Here is a 13,582-nt window from a genome sequence, read left to right as displayed (position 1 = left end):
AAGAAAACCTCTTCACAATTAATGTTTATTGAATGCCTACTGAGTGCACTGTATTGTGTTGTATCCACATATACTGTTTATACAAGGATGTTGCTAATTACAGGTCAATTTCATTTATTTAAGTTATCTTTAAAAACTTTAATTAAGGATTTTAATTAAAAACCCTTCTGGTTAACTGTGCATACTTAAATTTCAAAATAAATAACAGTTACATATATTCTGCACGGCAAGCTTTCCATTGACTCAAATTGGCTTTCTCTCTCTGCATTCCGAATAATTGAAGCTTTCTTAAACAACATTTAGAAGAGCTTTCAAAATATTAACATTTGCATAAACATTAACAATTTGACTTTGGGTATTATTCAAACTTTAAAAAATCATGTGGCATCAGATTCATTTGTTCTATTTTTTCAAGTAGCCACTTCAAGAGAATAAAAAATTTAATTCTGACATCAATCTTTTTCAGACATTCACAGGATCAACATAATCTCCAATCTGCCCTCCCATAACCTTGCAGCTGCACACACACATAAATTTTATGCTTATGTGATCTTGGCATTTCTGAAAAGTCAGTATTTTTGACAAAAGGAAAATCTAGCTTACCTCAAACGTTATCTTGGTATAGGAGATCATGCCAATTACAGCCACCTTAGGAACAGGTCTATCTGGCAAGAAAGTGACATACAAAGCTTAAACCATTTCTTCCATTCCTGCTCTATAGCTCCTAAACCCTGGTTGGTTAGCTCAACCAACAAAATTCCTTTCATTAGTCACCTGTAGTCTACTGAAGCAGCACCTATACTATTTATAGCTTTAGGTTTGAGGTGAGGTTCCAGAATCATTTGTAAACAAGTGTTCCCCATTGATTCTTAAAAACTAGGTGAGTTTAAAAATAGTGCCCTAAGCAAAAGGGGAACCAGCTGTAAATCGTCATAGTTCCTCTAGACGGATCAACCTCAAGGGCTAATCCTCCTCCAGATGTTAGATCCTAGGATATTTGAAAACAAAGAAGGCCAAGTATGGAGAAAAGCAAATGGCATCTCTTCTACACCTCTGATTTAGGTTTTCAACATCCTGAAGAATTTATCAAAAGAGGAAGATTTTACTTTGGATAGGTGCTATGGAAGTAGCACACCACCAGGGGGAGACATAGAGCTGACAAATTATAAATGTTTGGGGATTTTTGACTTCACACTACAACATAAAATGGTTGCACCTACAATTTCCATGAACTTAAATTACCAGAGAGAAACAGAGATAGAAACAGCATACTTAAAAGACATGGGTAAAATATGTTAGCATGTAATTTTTATGCAGATCTCTCTAGGTCTTTATAGATAGTCATTGTAGGGAAAAAAATGTTCATTTGAAAATTTTTTAATTGTATTAGAATACAAAGATTCCAGTTAAGCTGAAGTGGTCTTCCAATTTCTCTCTACAGGTTTCAAATACTTGTTCTACTTTAATTAATTAGCATTGTAACTGAATGCTTTTCAAATCAAAGGTATTCAAATCTTAAGTAGAATTCTACTAAGTGGGGAAAACATGGAGTGGGTAATAACTTGGGTGAGCTATGCCAAAGCTCTTTCAAGATCAAGTGCAGTTGAAATGTTGCCACCACCTGCCAGAAAACTATATCTCCCATCCATTGAATCCTCCATTAAGTATTCTTAACCCACTCCCATTTTTTCCCTTTCCAATCCATATTTCTTCCCTCTCAACATGTGAAGGAAAATCCTTACCAAATGAGGCAGCTTCTACTGATATCTCCTTCAAGGTTCCCCTGCCCCTGAAATTCCACAATGTACTCCAGTTGGGTAAGAAATGCTGACAGGTGAAGGAGAACTGAAGAGGAATTTGATACTCCAAGTTTGTCAAAATTAGATACTCACTCCCTATCTAGATATTCCTATATCTAAGAAAATTTTGATGCAAGCTCCTGGGGCAAATCTGACTTGGGTTTTGGAAGTCTTCTAGTTTCCATCATCTCACTAGAACAGCTGAGATGGGAAAAGGAAGCAAGAAAGATAAAGGGCATTCCTGGGAGGCCAAATGGGCCTAACCAAATAAAATCTTTAGAAGAGCTATGAAAACAAAGGCCATCTAGAACTTTATGTCCTAGAGATGAGTGTTTCCAATCTGTTCAAGTATTTTAACGTAAAAGGCCAGGTCTCCATAAGAAAAATGGCTATATTTTTAACGTGAATTGACAAAGACTACAAATAATAAAAGCTTCAATAAACTCAGAAGCTGCTTAAATAACTGTGCTCACAGCAGCACCTGCAGACATTAGAAAGAGTTGTACATTTATGCGTGAGGACTTCTCTTTTTTTAATCTACAGAGACTATTTGTCGTTGCATCCAGATTGCTCAGTGACTCCACTTACCCAACCAGTTAACTAGTGATCATGGCTCTAGAACAAGCATTCTCAATCCGGGCAGGATACCTGCTCAGGGCAAAATCTTACTTTTTGTGTATAAAGCACTGATATACATACAGTACACGCAGAGGTGCACATTGCATCTGTGATAGTTGAATTTCACCGCGGAGGGTGGGAATGAGAGGGGGAGATGTCTTCAAAGCCTTAAGGATAATGAAGATGGAGCAAGAAACGTTGCCTTACAGAGGTCCTGAGTTGAGACCATCAAATGAGAATACTGACAGTTGTTTTTCTCCCAGACAGTAGACTGAGAGTCAGGGGTCTCCCTCTCATTCTGCTACGACCCCAACCACAAAGAGGTGCTGTCCTCTCTGTGGCCTTCAAACTCAGAGGACACTGCATACCGTTCGCTTCTTCACAGGGCGCGGATAAAACCGCACAACTGGGAATGAGCTGTGGAAGCCGCAAAGCGCTGCACCAAAGCGACAGGAGGTTCCTAGTCTAGAGTCTCGGCTGTACGAAAGCCCCGGCTGGGCCCCCAGCTTCCCCGAGCGCCCCCTCGGCCTCGGCACTTGTTGCTTCTCCGCCCCGCGCGCCTCCACCTTCAGACTTCCCCTTCGTGACCCTCTCCTCTGTCCACACGCACACACGCGGGCGCCCGGCCCTGCCCCGCGACCGCCTCACCCACGCCACGAAGCCCGCGCGCTGTGTTCGGCCCCTGTGGCGGCTGAGACCCGGCCCCCGCCCCCTGCGGGGATCCCGCAGCCAGCCCGGGCCCGCCGAGGCCACGGTTTCCTAGACAGCCGCGCCGCCGCTCCGCAGCCTCCGGGGCGCGCGCGCGACCGGCGAGCGGCGAGGGCGCAGGCGCGGGTCCGGGCGAGCCACCGGCGCGAGGCCGCGCGCGCGCCCCTGAGCGCGGTGGGCGGAGGGGCGGAGGGAGCCTCGGGGCCGCGAGGGGGCGGGGGGGCGGAGAGGGGAGCCCAGGGAGCGAGAGCCGGGGCCCGGGCCGCTGCAGAGCCGAGCGAATCCCGAGCCCGGGCAGCAGGTATGTGTCCTCGCAGCCGGCTTCGGCCGGGGCTTCCCCAGCCTCACTGCCTGGGTCCTGGGGCTGGGGAAGGGGTAGGGACCGGTCAAGGTTTGCAGGGTGCGTGCCCGGGAGGACTGGGATCTTGCCGCTGACCTTCATCCCCCTGGTGGGGAAAGCCAGGCGAAGGTGCGTGGGGCAGCCCAGGTCTTCAGTTCCAGCCTGGGGACCTGCTTCTTGTCACATGCTTCTTATTTATTTTTGCAAACTGCCCTGGTTCGGGTCCAGCTGCAGATGCCTTACCTCCCATTCTTTGCTTCCGTGTGCCATCTTGCATTTATTAATAAAACATGTAACTGGGGGGGGGGGAGTTGCTGCTGGGGGAATCCCATTGCAGTATGGCAAGCGGGTGTCTATTTTCGGATTTTAGACGTGGTATAGAGGTGGAAATCCCACACCCTGGGGATTTGTGGCTTGGTTGATCGTGACCACTTCCTAGTGGGCTTCCCCCGTTTGTCGCGAGGCGCCCCAGCGGCCGGATGGTTGTTTGGAAAGAATGGTGGGTTTTCACCATCAGGCCAGAATTCCTTTCAGGGGACAGGTGTAAGCTACAGCAGACAGTTCCCTGCTTACTAACTTGCCAATGAGGTTTTAACCCAGGAAATTATCTTGCTTGATAGCTAAGAGGAGGCCTTGAACAGAATCCCCACGAATTGAATACTCAAACTCATTAAGGCTTTGCATCTGAAGATGACTAAAACTAGCCACCTGTTGGAAGTCAGACCCCATAAGAGTACCCCCATACTATATCCCCCCAATCCCTGTTTCATAGTCACCAATATTGAGATAGTCATAGGCCCATATGTGTGCCTTCTATCCTCTTTCATGATGCTTGGCTTTTGTTTCTTTTAGAATAAAACCTACCAAGATTTGATGCCTTATGTTATAGATTGAAATTATATGATTTGTCTATATTCCATATTCCTACAGCATCATGTCCTAAGGACTAAATTTCTTTTCAGTGTACGTTACCTATTTCCCTGGCTTTTCATCTTGTTTTGAGCAATAGTGGGAAAAGTGGGATGAATGTAACTGCTTACCCCTTTTCCTCCCCCACAAATAATGTGGTGAAAAGAACAGTAAGAGCTAGTGGCATAAGATGAAAATGGTTGTCACAAGATATTGGGATATGACAGCTGGACTGTAGTGCCACATCTGATCATGAAAAGGATGCTCATATGCACCAGATACTGAGCTGAAATCCATTTGTGCATGATCTCCTGGCGGCCCCTTCCCAAACCTGTTATTTCCATGTTGAAGTTGAAGCTAAGACTTAGAAAGGTTAACAGACTTGTCCAAGGTCACACAGTCCAGCACAGGGTAAGGATGCGAACTCAACAATATCTGATTAATGAAGAGAGGGTAGCTTTAACCCCAATGCTGCTGTTCCTCTACCTTTTCATTAAGATCAAACTTATTCACAAGACCATTAGCCCAGATCTGACTTTCCACTTCATAGATTTCGCACACTTTGTGGTTTTCCAATAAGAGAAACCATTGTTTCAGAAAGGGTCTGTGTGGAACTTTTTGCAGTGGCCCTGAGCCTATTTTAAGAATTGGGGTCTAAGACATGCTTCTGTTGAACTTTCCCACACAAGCAGCTATGTTCAAAAAGTTGTTTCACTCCCAATATTAACCTATTAAGTGTATATGAATCCAGTAGAATGAATCATTTTTCATTCTCATCCCACTCTTACCCTTCTTACTGCCCCCCCCCACTCTCTTCTCATCTAACTGCTGGTCTTCACAACACTGCCTATCACACTTTGGTATGAGTGCCTTAATGGGAAAGAATCCATACTAGCCATGGACCATGGACCATAATCACAGATCATATAGTCTGTGACTATAGCAATTATTCATTTAAAGTTCTTGGAATTTGTATATTTACTCATGGACAATTATTTAATCTTTTTTTGCAAGTGCATTATTATAATGCAGGTACTGGATTTTGTTACACATTCCTAGCAGTTCTCATGGACTTAAAAATTACTGTAGTTAGGCTGGGGCTGTAACTCAGTGGCAGAGTGCTTGCCTAGCATGCATGAGACACTGGGTTTGATCCTCAGCATCACATAAAAAATAATAATAATAAAACAAAGGCATTCTGTGTATCTACAACTACAAAAAATAAATTTATTAAAAAAAATACTATAGTTGCATCAGTGGAACTTTCACTCAATGGAGCTACTAGCTTTTGTAATCAGGTCATATAAATTGAGAGAGTAGTTAGCAAGGTATAGGTGAATATAAGGAATTATCTAAAAAGTATATTCTATGGACATTACAGCTTTTAATGACCAATGATGAATAATATTAAACAGGAAATATAAGGTTGCCTCTTGTAAATTGTATAAGTTCATTTTCTTCCTTGGGCAATATGACTGGTTTTAGAGCACCAATATTTTACCTTTTTCATCATACAGCTCTGTGTTCTGTTGTCAGTAAAGCAATTTGTATAGTGATCTTGTTTCACGGAAAACACTCAGTTTGGGAAGAGTGCTTATGGAAATGCTGAACTGGAATTTTTCTGCCCTGGGAATTTCCAGTCTGTGATAAGATAAACTCAAGATGAGTCCTGATGGTACCTGGGAAGAAGCAGAGAAGAGAGGTATTGCTTAATTTTGGGGAGGGAGGGGGAATTGATTTTCCTGTGGGAAGTGTCACTGTCTTCTCCAATCGGGAATCTTATAATTGCAAAACGAGAGGTGTACTAGTCAATCATCTTCCATTCAAGCAGAATTTCATTTAATGCAGAGTTGAGCACCTTTTTTTTTTTTTTTTTTTTTTTTTTGGTGCAAAGGCCAATTCAGGGAATGTAAAAATGTTTCTGAACTACATTTTCTCTTGCAACATATATTTAAACTGGGAAAAGCCATATGGGCAATTACAGATGCTTAGACATTGTTTTTTATTCCCCTCACCAGGAATGTATATTTTGGAGAGGGGGAGAGGACTAAAAGTTTTCCAAGTGATGTAACTCACATGTCTTGCTGTGACTGGTTATAATGCACATTGTAATACACTGTTGAGTAAGACACTGGCAACAGGGATATTTGTCTTTCCTTGGATGACCTTGCAGGCTTCACTTAGTTGTGAAATATAGTTTTTCTCTTAGTATCCCTTAATTTAGTATTCTTTAAAGTGAATTTTTTTTCAACATCAGCAATCTTGAATCACAAAAGATGTTCACAATCAGCTTTGTATGTTGAAATACTTGGATTTTCATCAGTCTCTATTTCTCTCCTTGGTGACAGCTGTAACAAGGGTGTTTGATTTAATTTAGAAAGTGCTTCACTTTCCACCCCTATTCAAATGGAACCAGTTGGAATTTATAGACACCAGCCAAGGTCCATCTCAGTTTCATACATCCCAAGATCTTTTGTGGTCCAGGTCTCACCTGAGAACCCTAGAGCTCCCTTTGGTTCCTTCTGTGTTCAGTATCTCCATAAAGAAGCTCTAAGAGTTCCTGAAGTCAGACCATACCAGGCTCCCTTGGGTGTGGGATGGGAGAGGGACTACATAGTGCTGATACTAGGCAGGTCCAAGAGACATGTTCCCTTGCGTCAACACTCACTTGTGTTGTGATTTCTTTTTGCCAGTGCAACACGTGCTTGTAGAATGTTCAAACTTCAGAAATACAGATGGTTGAAGGTCAGCGTCCCAAATCTTTGGTAATCTTCACCTTCAACAATGACAACTATTAGTAGTGTAGTCTAAATTCCTCCAGGTTTTTGAATGTGGAAATTAAAATGTTTGCCAACAATACTATACTACATACATAGATGAATGTTGTTTGGTGGTTTGTTTTCTTGTACTTGGTAACCCAGCTGGGACCTCTTGGAGGACCTTGAATGGCCTTCTTCTAGATGCTATCCATTCAGCCAGAGTTGGAGCTAAGTGGGGTTGGAGAGTCCTGTAACCAGGAAAGAAGGAGGGAACTGGTGACTGATGAGTGGGAACCTTGCATGGCTGTGTCTTGTGATAAGCAGTTTCACATTCCATATCCCTTTGCAGTGACGTTTTGTGTTCAACTGTTTATGGAGTAGGAGATGTGGAGTACAGGATAGATGATACAGGAACAGAACTGGGGTTCAAGGCCAGGTCAGCATAGCTCAGACTCCAGGTTCTTTCCCTTTTACTGCTCTGATTGCAAGAAGAAACTGTTCTCTGCCTCATAGTTCTCTGGCCTCCATCCTGTTCTGCCCCAGCCACACTTGCCTTCTTGCTGCTCCCCCACCTCAGGGTTTTAGTATTAGTGTACCCCTCTTCTGGAATTCTCTTCCTGAAGATATTTGCATGAAAGATATCTCACTTCTTCTAGGCATGGCTTTAAGTCTAACCACTCCTTTAAATCTACCTCCCCACAGGCATTCCTAGCCCTTCTCGCTGTCTTGTATTCATAGCACCTCCTAGCATACTGCTTTAAATCATTCTTAGGCTTATGGCCCATCTCCCCCATAGAGTGAATACTCTGGAAGACAGGTTTTTTTGTTTTTTGTTTTTTGTTTTTCTGTTTTGTTCACTCCCTTACTTTGGTTCTGTTGTAAAAGAACTGACAAGCCACTTTTACATCCTTGAATCTTTGCAGTTTCTCATACTTTTTTTTTTTTTTTTAGCCTTACTGTACCCTCTAGTGAGCAATGAAACCTCTAAGATGCAAAGACTTTATGTGTTGTTTGGGGAAAGTGGAAAAGAATCAGGGAAGATTTGTCTTCCTTTGGGCCAGTGTTGGGGAGAGAGGAACCTCCCAGGTAGAGTCAGGTCCTGTGAAGACAGAAAGAAAGTCACCTGAAAATTGGAGGTGTGACGAGGTAGCAAAAGCTTGTGGGGAGAAGGCCTATGATAGAGAAGAGACCTGTGTGGGTTTCCCTCTGCTGGAGGTGCATAAGGTTTTTGAAGACTTCCAAAGAAGACAACTGGACTTCTTTGCCAACCACCAACTTTTCCAGTGGCCTGAGTCACTAGAAATAAAAAGAAGGAATCTCTGGTCACACACACCGGCTTTGCACCCAGGCAGGTTGATCACTGCACTATCTATAGTAGCCTGTTGCCGTTTTTTAAGCATTATAAATGCCTGTTTAAGCCAGGGTGTGGAAGTTCACTACCAAAGCACTTACTTGGTATGTCTGAGATGTTTTGGCAGGAAGCATATCCCAAGAGCATTGTAATCTGAGGGTCTTTCAGCCCAAGAAGCCCCAGACTCTTATCCATATATCCTTCATATATCTATAGTTCTCAGGAGTTCATTTGGGCTGAGCAAAATTTTAAGAACTAATTCAACTTTGAAACACTTTAGAATGGACCCGACTGGGATGCTAAAGGGAGTTAATGATCCTGGGAAGAAGTCCTGGTGAAACTGTATTTCGGCCTCTGAGTAGCTACTGCTGCCACCACCTCTTCCTCCTGGTGGCTCTAATTGCTGCTGTCTGTCGTCTGAATTATCTTTCATAAGTAGAATTCCCCTTCATAACACAGCTTCCCTAAAACTGCTTTTGATTTGTGATAGGAACTGCCCAGTAGCTAGGCAGAGGCTGATAACCCCAGTTCCCAACCCTCATTAAAACAAATACTTTTTATGAGAATTTTTGTGTTTTGCAGCCCAGGTTTTAGAAGTCCAAACTGGGTTCAGGCAACTATTTTCCAGATTCAGCATCAAACCATATTGCCTGAGATGCTTGGCACAAAACAAGTCCAAAGCAAGTTATCACATCCTGGATCCCCTCACACCACCCTACCTTAGCGATAAAACTGATGCTCTGTCCAGTCCATGCAATGTGTAAGGTCTATTAACCTTCCCTGCAACCGTTTCCCTCAAAATAGTTAAATCTTTGCATTTTACTTGAATGATGCAGCATTAAAAAAAACACCACCACACAACAACAAAACTTCTATGATACTTCCTAATTCTCCTTTACCACAATTGCTAAAATTTGTTCTCTTTGTCCATCAAAACAAAAGAGGGTGAAACATATTGCAATACCTCAAATAATGAAAAGGTTCCAGTGTTTAAGGACAGACTCTCAAAAGAAAGTCTTGGCAATTTCTCTCTGTCTCTCCCAGCCTTTACACTGCCAGTTTTTACCCAGAGCTTTGTCTGCTATTACTCCTTGCTTGATGCCCTACAAGCAACCCCTGTCCCTGCCCCTCTACTGAAACACAACTCGTAAAGGTCACCGGTGATTGCCTAATCACAAATCCAATGGCCGTTTCTCAGATTTCGTTCCTGATGGCTCAGCAGCATCTGACCCCATCGACTTCTTCTACTCCTTGAAATGCTCTCTGTTGGCAGCTCCTTCCCGGCCGTGCCTCTGTCTCTCTGGTCTCCCCTTTGCTCTCTCATCCTGCCTGTTCTATCCAGAGAGAGAGGCCATCTGGTGACATGTTAAAAGCATAGGTTCTGCCCATGATCTGAATCCTGGCCCTAGCACTTACTAACTCCATAACTTTAAATAAGACATTTAACACCTCCCATCCCTGCCCCCACCGCTGGCTCCTTTATGCTTATCGGTAAAAAAGGGAGAAGAGGAGCCACATATGGCATTCTCAGGAGAAGGATTAAATGAAGTGTTCCAAGTAAAGAGTAAGTGCTCACAAAACATCACCCTTGATCAACCTGACTTTCTATTTAGATAACTTTAGATGCCCTTGTATCTTGGAATAAAACAGTAACTCCCTGGACCTAGCTCCCTTCTAGTTTAGTCCCTGCCCTCTCCCAGGCTCTGCCACTTCTGAGACTTCTGAGTCGGTGCTGTCCCCACTGCAAGGTCTTCACCGCCTACTTCTCTGCCCCTGCTTCACAGCCAGAGGAGGGAGGGTCTAAGGGATGCGCCTAAGGGGAGGAAGGAGCACAGAGTGCCCGGTATCCTGCCCCCCTTGGCAGACTGCAGATCACGGAAGGACAGCAGTTGTGATGAATGCCTTAAAAAAACAAAAAAACAAAACAACAACAACAAAAAAATACCCTTCCTTGGCATTTAGCGCTCTACTTTACACATAGTAGGAATTTACCTCGCATCCGCATCTTTTATCTGCCAAAGTATAATAGTTTCTTTGGTCCTCCCCCATCCTTTTTTTCCCTCCTAAATTGAAACCTGACTTGGTCAGTTCCATTCCAGAGCCCATTTAAGTTTTCTATGAGAAAAATTGAGTCAACATCATTGGAACAGTGAACTCTTTTGGAATGAGAAAGAATATCTAGAAATAATTAAAATAATGGGAATACAGGGAATTAATTGAATGTGCTTTTTTAACATTTTTTTTTCTAGTTGTGGGTAGGTACAATACCTTTATTTTATTTATTTATATGTGGTGCTGAGGATTGAATCCAGGGCCTCACACGTGCTGGGCAAGCGCTCTACCCCTGACCCACAACCCCAGCCCTGAATGCTTTTTTAAAGTAGTTTGAACTCCCACCAAGTGAAAGCGGTTAGAATTTTTATTGATTGATTTACTTAAGATTTGGAGTTGTGTGTGTTTGTGTGTTGTTGTTTTCGTTTTCCCCCATCCTCTACCCTCAGAGGTAGAGCTGTAAATATATAAACCCTTCAGACCATATCACAGGCCTGCTGCTGAGCCTCTGCGTTCTGGTCCTGCTTTCTTTTTACCCAGTACCAGGGGAAGAAAGCACTGAAGTTCGGTGGAAATTAAAGGACAGGCCACCTTGGAAGGAAAGGGGGTGGGCAGAGAGAAGGAGGAAGAAAGGAAAAAACAAAGAAAAACCTTGCAAAACCTACATTTACGTCAGTATCTACCATGTCCCTGAGGTCATGAAGTGTCACAATTTCTTAAACAGCTAATGAAACAATTTTCTCTCTGTCACCAGGAAGCCATTATGGACCATGCTCTTTGCATCTTGAGATAACTGTTGTGAGCTGTTCTGAGCACTGTAGGGTACTTAACAGCATCCCTGGCCCTTCTCCACTAGATGCCAGTAGTACTATCACTAATCCCCTCCCCACTGTGACAACCAAAAATGTCTCCAGAATTTGCCTAATGTCCCTTGGGTGCAAAATTTGTCCCCCAGTTGAGAACCACTGCCCTAAAGGATCAGTACAGAAAACTCAACATTTTCCCAGTTTGTAAAATATAGAACTCAAACAGTTTGGGTCAAATGAAGATGAATATTATAATAAAATTAAAGGTAAATTTGAGTTTGAAATTACTAATAAGGAAAGTTTGGGCTGGGGATGTGGCTCAAGCGGTAGCACGCTCGCCTGGCATGCGTGTGGCCCGGGTTCGATCCTCAGCACCACATATCAACGAAGATGTTGTGTCCGCCAAAAACTGAAAAATAAATATGGAAACTCACTCTCTCTCTCTAAAAAAAAAAAAAAAAAAAAAAAAAAAGGAAAGTTTCATGTTTCGAAGCAATTACAGATTATGGCACAAATAACAAGATGTAAACAAAGTAGTTATACAAGTTCAGACTATCTTGCTCCTAAAGGTCTCAGCGGGTCAGGGATTGGATGCAACTGCACATGCAGAGACTATTAGAATCATTCTTGGGTATTTTTGGCATATATTTAAATGCTCAAAATAATTTTAGGTATTTTGACAATAAGTGTATTTAAACCAAAAATAACATTTCTAGAGAGATCATAGTTGGTTACGATTGGAAGAATTATGTTTCACCTGAGGTGTGCCAGCTCTCCCCATGGAGTTTGCTCCTGGCCACATAGCCGCACTCTAAGACAGCACCTTCAGCTGCTTCAAGGGTGAAGTCAGAGTGACAAGGTATTTTGTGCTTTGGTGAAAAGCCACAATTGCTCAGTAATCTTCATGGCTGTTACAAAATTTAGCTATAGCCTTGTGATTTAAAACCTAACTCCAATTGACAGCCACCATTATGTTCTTTCGAAATGTGCTTGCAGAAATTGCATGCCACACCCAAAGACTGAGGGTGACAGATAAATACATGCTTCCTGAAAAACTTTAAAGCTCCAACCTTGGGAGAGACCTGTTTTGACCAAAGAACCTCTGAACTGTTCATTGCCTTTGGGAAGGAAAAGTATACATAGAAGCCCTTTAAAATGTTCCCTACCCAAGAGTCTAGAAATAGTCTTGGGTAATTTCTTTTTTTCTTTTCTTTAGAGTTTTAGTTGTAGAAAGACAGAATACCTTTATTTTATTTATTTATTTTTATGTGGTACTGAGGATCGAACCCAGTGCCTTACACATACTAGACAAGAGCTCTACCGCTGAGTCACAACCCCAGTAGCCCCTTGGGTAGTTTCTTGAATCAAAGAGGCAAGGAAGCATTCATTACTCATTTCACAAATGATTGGGAACACCTTCAATGTTCTAGACTTGAGTTAACAGGTGGAAAGAACTCCAAAGATCATGTCCAGTGCTGTGGTCTGAATTGTGTCCTTCTACAATACATGTGTTCAAGCCCTATCCCCAAATGTGACTATACCTGGGCACAGGCTCTTTAGGAGGTAAGTAAGGTCAAATGAGCTCATAGGGTGGGGACCTAATCATATAGTACTGTGGCCTTATAAGAAGAGGAAGAATGATTCTTGTGTTTCTACCTCCTCTAAGTGAAGACATGGAGAAGGTGGCCATCTGCAAGCCAGGAAGATAGCCCTCACCAGAACTCAACCTTGCTGTTACTTGGGCTTCCAGCTTCCAGAAGTGTGAGAAAATAAATTTCTATTGTTTATTCCACCCAGTTTATGATGTTTTGATATGGCAGCCCAAGCTAACTAATATATCTAGCATCTTCATCGTACAGATGAGGGAATGAGACCTAGAGAGGTACCCGATTTGCCTGAGGTCAAGATACTAGTAGTGATGGGACCAGAACTTAGAACCTGTGCTTTCTGATTCCCAGTGCAACACACATTTCCCTCTGCACAGTTTCTGAGGTCACACAGAGCTCTTATTGTCTTTACAACCCATGGCGCATCGTTTCTGTGAGCATCAGGGATCTTATACTTGCATCTAGACTCTTATACCTACCTTATCTAGGATTGCTGTGAGGGTCAGTGACAAAGTACAAAAAAGGTTTAAGTTTCCAAACTACAAAATGCTTTTTAAATGTGTCATACTCACTTATCAAGGCCCTGAGCAATCCAGTAATACCCTGTCTCTAAATAAAATATTTTTAAAAAGG

The 13,582-nt window shown here is 42.7% G+C and overlaps 2 protein-coding genes across 23 annotated transcripts in view; one reads left to right on the top strand and one right to left on the bottom strand.

Annotated features, from left to right (window-relative positions):
• Positions 1-3,641, bottom strand: part of Nrg4 (neuregulin 4) — a 165,440-nt gene extending 161,799 nt beyond the window's left edge. For 5 of the 20 annotated variants that reach the window (XR_013343766.1, XR_013343783.1, XR_013343773.1 and 2 more), the window contains exons 1-2: positions 2,786-3,203; positions 604-661 (exon numbers count right to left, since the gene is read on the bottom strand). The gene's annotated coding sequence lies outside the window, so the exon portion shown is untranslated. The other 15 variants (XR_013343767.1, XR_013343772.1, XR_013343780.1 and 12 more) reach the window with 9 other exon arrangements.
• Tmem266 (transmembrane protein 266) overlaps positions 3,349-13,582 on the top strand; it is a 111,910-nt gene continuing 101,676 nt past the window's right edge. Inside the window, exon 1 of one of the 3 annotated variants that reach the window (XM_026400558.2) lies at positions 3,349-3,426. The gene's annotated coding sequence lies outside the window, so the exon portion shown is untranslated. Of the gene's footprint in view, positions 3,427-13,014; positions 13,104-13,582 lie in introns of those variants that run through there. The other 2 variants (XM_077800242.1, XM_077800241.1) reach the window with 2 other exon arrangements.

The sequence above is a fragment of the Urocitellus parryii genome, chromosome 6, assembly GCF_045843805.1.
Source record: "Urocitellus parryii isolate mUroPar1 chromosome 6, mUroPar1.hap1, whole genome shotgun sequence".
NCBI classification, from domain to species: Eukaryota; Metazoa; Chordata; class Mammalia; order Rodentia; family Sciuridae; genus Urocitellus; species Urocitellus parryii.
This window is presented reverse-complemented; position numbering and strand designations above follow the sequence as displayed.